Source organism: Leptodactylus fuscus, chromosome 6 (assembly GCF_031893055.1).
Source record: "Leptodactylus fuscus isolate aLepFus1 chromosome 6, aLepFus1.hap2, whole genome shotgun sequence".
Taxonomy (NCBI): Eukaryota; Metazoa; Chordata; class Amphibia; order Anura; family Leptodactylidae; genus Leptodactylus; species Leptodactylus fuscus.
This window is the reverse complement of record NC_134270.1, coordinates 171558967-171566189: the sequence shown is the minus strand read 5'-3', so window position 1 is coordinate 171566189 and position 7223 is coordinate 171558967.

The window sequence follows — 7223 nt, the reverse complement described above, 5'->3', positions numbered from 1 at the left end:
TTTATCTGAAAAAAAGACCAAATTCCAGTTCAACATCATCAAGGAATGTCCTGAATAGATCTTTTTAGTTTTTCTATTCTTTTACCACCTTCCATTGTATTCATGCCCACAGACATGACAGGTAGACAGGTATGTTGTCCTTTGATGTATGTCATACTTGCCATACTTGATTTATTTATATTTTAAGATTTTTTCTCCAACACCCTCACACCAAGACATTTGGTCTATGAGCTATAGACCACATGACAGTCATGTTTCCCAGACCGAACACTGAGCCAGAACTCAAGCCCAGGATCATAATCAGTCATGATGTCACTGAGGAAGCCGAGAGAGAGCACCAGACACTGCATGGAGGTCCGAAAGTGGTGAGGGACGGTGAAGGTGAGATCTAATATCCTGCAGGAACTGATGGAGACATTGCCAAGACCAGAAGTTATGTAGTTGTTGGTACCCACTTTACTATTGTTACTTGCAGTGGTGGATAGCATGGCAGTAGCATGGGTGTTTCCGCTTTATTTACAATACCCTGCGCCTATGTTTTTCCATATTTTTCACTGCTTATATTTTGTTTACTATGAATGTATTGCATACACAATTTGTGCTGGAAATATGGCCTACAAACTAACAATTTACGGCAAGAAAAAATTATGTTATGAATAGTCTACAAATTTTACTGAAAAAATGTGGCCCAGCCACCTACATAACTGGCACTTCACTGCAAGAAGAAGTTAATGTAGAGGACTGCATGCAAAAATTTTTGGAAAAAATAAAGCTTAGCCACCTACTAGGGTTGAGCCGATCTTGACTTTTCAGGATCGATTTTTAAATCCGGATTCCGATCATTTTTCATTCGAACCCGATCTCGATCCCAATTCCAATCCCAATGCAAGTCAATGGGATTTTTTTATTAATCGGAGATCAGATTTTAAAAGCAATCCTATACCTTATACAGCATGGAATCTAACAATTAGAAAAGCGTTAGAATCCAGGCTGTGTAGTGAATCACTAAAGTAGCCAGAGGATTTTTTTTAATCCTCTGGCTACTTAGTCCCCCCTGGTGTCCACTTACCTGCAGAGATGGCTGCTCCGGTGCCTTCCTTCTTCTTTGCCTCGCTGCCTCTGCACGCTGCTCTTCTCCCTTCACTGCCCCCTCCCTGCCAGGTTAGGAGAGTGTGGGCGGGTACTGGGAGGGGATACATCACGTCTCCCCGCCCTGTACCCGCCCACACTCTCCTAAGCCACAAGCCCCGCCTTCCTAGCGCTTTAAACACTAACCTGTTTAAATACTGTTAAACACATACAGGTCTCCCTGAGTCCGAAAATGCCCAGTCTGCAAATCTATAAAAAATATTTTTCCTGTACGGTAAACGCCGTAGCGTAAAAAAAAGTCAAAAGTGACAAACCGCCATTTTTTCACGGTTTTGCCTCTGATAAAGATTTGAATAAAAAGTGATCAAAGCAAAAGCAATTCCCCAAAATGGTAGAACTGAAAAGTACACCCGGTCCTGCAAAAAAAAAAAAAAAAATATCCTCTGTATTCCTGTAGATGGAAGTATAAGAAAGTTACGGGTGTCAGGATATTGCAATTTTGGATTTTTTTTTAAGGGGTTAAAATGTAAATAAAACCCTATAAATCTGGTATCCATGGAATCGTACCGAAACATAGAATACAGGTGACATGTCATTGTGGCTGCAAAGTGAACGCCGTAAAACCGAAACCCGTAAGAAAGGCGCACAAATGCAGTTTTTCTTCAAATCCACCCCATTCTCAACTTTTTTCCAGCTTCCCAGTACATTACACAGAATAAGTAATATAAATATGATATTAAAATTATTCCTATAAAGATAATCATTATCCACCTGTTACATCATATGTTATACAACATTACAATTACATGGCTTATACAGAAAAGAAACCAAATAACTTCCAGTCCAGACTCACCTCCTGATCCCAGATACTAGAAATGCCGCTCACCTTATGTTATAGGTTTCTCTTCTCCTTCAGCCCTGTGACCTTAGGTACATTATGTGATACAACTCTGTTACTCTTATAACTAATAGATTACAGTCCTATGAAAAAGTTTGGGCACCCCTATTAATCTTAATCATTTTTAGTTCTAAATATTTTGGTATTTGCAACAGCCATTTCAGTTTGATATATCTAATAACTGATGGACACAGTAATATTTCAGGATTGAAATGAGGTTTATTGTACTAACAGAAAATGCGCAATATGCATTAAACCAAAATTTGACCGGTGCAAAAGTATGGGCACCTCAACAGAAAAGTGACATTAATATTTAGTAGATCCTCCTTTTGCAAAGATAACAGCCTCTAGTCGCTTCCTGTAGCTTTTAATCAGTTCCTGGATCCTGGATAAAGGTATTTTGGACAAACAATTCAAGTTCAGTTAAGTTAGATGGTCGCCGAGCATGGACAGCCCGCTTCAGATCATCCCACAGATGTTCAATGATATTCAGGTCTGGAGACTGGGATGGCCATTCCAGAACATTGTAATTGTTCCTCTGCATGAATGCCTGAGTTGATTTGGAGCGGTGTTTTGGATCATTGTCTTGCTGAAATATCCATCCCCGGCGTAACTTCAACTTCGTCAATGATTCTTGAACATTATTCTCAAGAATCTGCTGATACTGAGTGGAATCCATGCGACCCTCAACTTTAACAAGATTCCCGATGCCGGCATTGGCCACACAGCCCCAAAGCATGATGGAACCTCCACCAAATTTTACAGTGGGTAGCATGTGTTTTTCTTGGAATGCTGTTTCTTTTTGGACGCCATGCATAACGCCTTTTTTTTATAACCAAACAACTCAATTTTTGTTTCCAAAATGAAGCTGCCTTGTCCAAATGTGCTTTTTCATACCTCAGGCAACCCTATTTGTGGCATACGTGCAGAAACGGCTTCTTTCTCATCACTCTCCCATACAGCTTCTATTTGTGCAAAGTGCGCTGTATAGTTGACTGATGCACAGTGACACCATCTGCAGCAAGATGATGCTGCAGCTCTTTGGAGGTGGTCTGTGGATTGTCCTTGACTGTTCTCACCATTCTTCTTCTCTGCCTTTCTGATATTTTTCTTGGCCTGCCACTTCTGGGCTTAACAAGAACTGTCCCTGTGCTCTTCCATTTCTTTACTATGTTCCTCACAGTGGAAACTGACAGGTTAAATCTCTGAGACAGCTTTTTGTATCCTTCCGCTGAACAACTATGTTGAACAATCTTTGTTTTCAGATCATTTGAGAGTTGTTTTGAGTAGCCCATGATGCCACTCTTCAGAGGAGATTCAAATAGTAGAACAACTTGCAATTGGCCACCTTAAATACCTTTTCTCATGATTGGATACACCTGGCTATGAAATTCAAAGCTCACTGAGGTTACAAAACCAATTTTGTGCTTCAGTAAGTCAGTAAAAAGTAGTTAGGAGTATTCAAATCAATAAAATGATAAGGGTGCCCATACTTTTGCACCGGTCAAATTTTGGTTTAATGCATATTGCGCATTTTCTGTTAGTACAATAAACCTCATTTCAATCCTGAAATATTACTGTGTCCATCAGTTATTAGATGTATCAAACTGAAATGGCTGTTGCAAACACCAAAATATTTAGAACTAAAAATGATTAAGATTAATAGGGGTGCCCAAACTTTTTCATAGGACTGTATAGTAAGTGCTCAGGCTCCTCCCGAGTCTCAAACTATTGGCTATAATATTTGGCTGAGGAACTTTGGATTATTATTGTCCTATCACGTAATGCGTGTGTGACTGTCAGGGGTCAATTGAGTTCAAAACCTCACGCAAACGCCTCCACCACCGATTGTATTCAGAATCAGGATCAATAGACATCCCAGACACACGCTATTGCTACAACAGTCAGACACAAACACAAAAGGCACACACAAAGTATTGAAATTAAATTAAATTTAAATTAACAATTACCCAAAGGGTTGAGAGTAGAGATGAGCGAGTAGTATTCGATCAAGTAGGTATTCGATCGAATACTATGGTATTCGAAATTCTCGTACTCGATCGAGTACCACTCGCTATTCGAGTGGAAAAATTTGGTTCTTCTTCTACCTTTAGAAGCCTTCTCCGTGCAGCGTCCCCGCGGCGTCTTCCGGCTCTTCATTCACTCTGCCAGGCATCGGGACTGGGCAGAGCCGACTGCGCATACCCGCGCTACAAGAAAATGGCCGCTTTAACTGTAAGCAGCCATTTTATTGTAGTGCAGGCATGCGCAGTCGGCTCTGCCCAGGCCCAATGCCTGGCAGAGTGAATTCAGAGCCGGAAGACGCCGCGGGGACGCTGCACGGAGAAGACTTCTCGGAGGATCCAGCCCGACCCTCACTCGTGGACTTGGTAAGTTCAATTTGATCGAATGTTGTCTACCCCTGAAACGAACATTTTTCCCCCCATAAAGTATAATAGGATTCGACATTCGATTCGAGTAGTCGAACATTGAGGGGCTACTCGAAACGAATATCGAATCTCGAACATTTTACTATTCACTCATCTCTAGTTGAGAGCTTTATATACAGCCATGGCGAAAGTGTTGGAACTCCTGAGAATTTTGCCAGAAAGATAAGTATTTCTCCTAGAAAATTATTGTAATTCCACATGTTTTGTTATACACATTTTTATTTCCTTTGTTTGTTTTTGTGTTTTCACCTCTCCACTGGAATTTTGGAGAACTGTTCTAGGCGCAAATGGATGGCAACCCGCATGGATCTGCCCCCAAAAAGGACAACCTTTGGAACATTGTTGAAGGTTTAACCCCTTAGCAATACAGGGCATGGCATTAAGGGGCCTCCGTGTCCGGTGACATGGTGGTCATGAGAAAACGAGACTGATGGCTTCCCAGAAATTTAACTTTTCTGGGGCCACACGGTGGCTCAGTGGTTAGCACTGCAGTCCTGGGTTTGAATCCCACCAGGAACAACATCTGCAAGGAGTTTGTATTTTCTCCCTGTGTTTGCGTGGATTTCCTTCCATTCTACAAAGACATACTGATAGGAAAAAAAAAGTACATTGTGATCCCCACAATCTACATAAAAAAAAAATTGACTTTTTCAAACTGTTTTTCTCTGATGATTTCATTGATTTTATGGTGGCCAATAAAATGTATATTCCCAGCACTTTATAGAACAAGATGTCGCCTTCACCTCGTCCCATGGCTCCCATTTTCTATCAGCTACATCATCATCGACTGTCTGCAGGTCACTGATGTCCTTCTCAATAGTCTCTGAGCCAGGAGCCTGACCGCTTGCAACACCAGCTCCCACATCACTCTCCTTATCACTACTTTCCTGTCTACCAGAGCAAGTAGAAAATGTCTCCTCAAAATCTTGGCTGGGCAGTAGCTACTGACTATCCTCTAGTACTTCGTCCTTGCTATATATAGTTGCTCTGAGCCCACAGTGCTTCTCTGGATGAGGGAACAGCAAAGGACAAAGGCAGGTTGAGGACACGTGAAGGCACAGAGCCTGATCCTGGTCCATGACATCTAAGAGTTGTGTCTGACAAACCATATTGACTCTTGGCTGGTGGGTTTATAGAGTCCACCATTCTTGAACTGTTGGGTTGCTGGTCAAGACACTGAGAGCTTAGGCCTCTGGAAGTGACCTCTGATACCACACCATGCTTGCAGGACTTTTCTCTCCACATTTTACAGGTGGAATGGTGGAAGGAATTCCCGAACATTCACCGAGCACAGATGTGAACCTAAACTTAGAGGGATCAGCACTCAGCTCCTGAACTTCTGCCCTCACTAGCTAGAAAGCCTTAGAGGGAACATTGTGTGTGGACCATGGTAAGACAATGGTGAAGGGAAAGAAGACAAGGACATTGTGTAATGTTGTTTCAGGAGCTCACTGTCCTAGTCAGGCTGTGTACCTTGTACAACAATGGAGCTCCATCTCCAAGAACATCTTCTGAGAGTAAATAGAGGAAAAAGTTCATGATTTTAGAAGCCTGGTTGACTTAACCCTTTAAATTCCAGCCAACAGATCACTGACTAGTTGCAAAATGTTAGACAATTTATTCTCATTTGTTTATGGAACAAAATGCCACCTGTTCATATGCCAGACCCCAAAGGTGGACCCCAGTAAATGCATTTGAAATGAAATGAAATATTCTGTGGTCCTGTTCTGTGTATGGGCATAGCGAAGAAAGCAAAGATTCAACAGTATTGGAGTGCAGACGTCTTGTAAATTGATCCAATCTATCAGGTGGCCTTTACTAGGACATATTTTCAAATTATCCTGAATCTTTTAGACTGTAATGACAATACACAGTGCCCACCATGAGATACCACCAACTTTGACTGTCTATTCATAGTCAGGCCAGTTATTGATCACTCTAGTGACAGATTTTCAGGGTCCCCAATTTCTCTTCATTACACACACAAACTTATACACTGTACACAGTGCAGAACAGTATATAATTCAAGATAGAGAAGAAAGGGAAATAATGCAGGATTTCACAAAAAGGAGACAAAATGTGTTAATAAAGTGTGTTACAAAAAAAAAAATCAAAGTCCAAAAGTTTGGTCACCCTCCGCTGAAGCGCTTTATGCTTTAGACCCTCTACCATTTTGCAGCACACATTTTCACCAGTTTTATTTTATTTGTCTTTTTGTAGGTGATATCTCCAGGACTGGACATTGTATTTTCGATGTGCTCTCACTAGCTCCCTATACAGTTGGATCACAATATCTCTTCTAGAGATGAGCAAACAGTAAACTGTTCGATATTCGATATTCGTTTCGAGTAGCCCCTCAATATTGGACTACTCGAATCGAATATCGAACCCTATTATAGTCTATGGGGGGAAAATGCTCGTTTCAGGGGTAGGCAACATTCGATCAAGTTACACTTACCAAGTCCACGAGTGAGGGTGGGGCTGGATCCTCCGAGAAGTCTTCTCTGTGCAGCGTCCCCGTGGCATCTTCCGGCATTGAATTCACTCTGCCAGGCATTTGGCACTACAAGCGGAAGAGCAGGAAGATGCCGCGGGGAAGCTGCACGGAGAAGACTTCTAAAGGTAGGAGAAGAACCAGCGTTGATTGGCCGACTGTATAGCATTCGGCCAATCAATGCTGGTTCTGCATCAAACTTTTACATTCGAATAGCAAGTGGTACTCGATCGAGTACGAGTATATCGAATACCGTAGTATTCGATCGAATACCTACTCGCTCGAATACTAC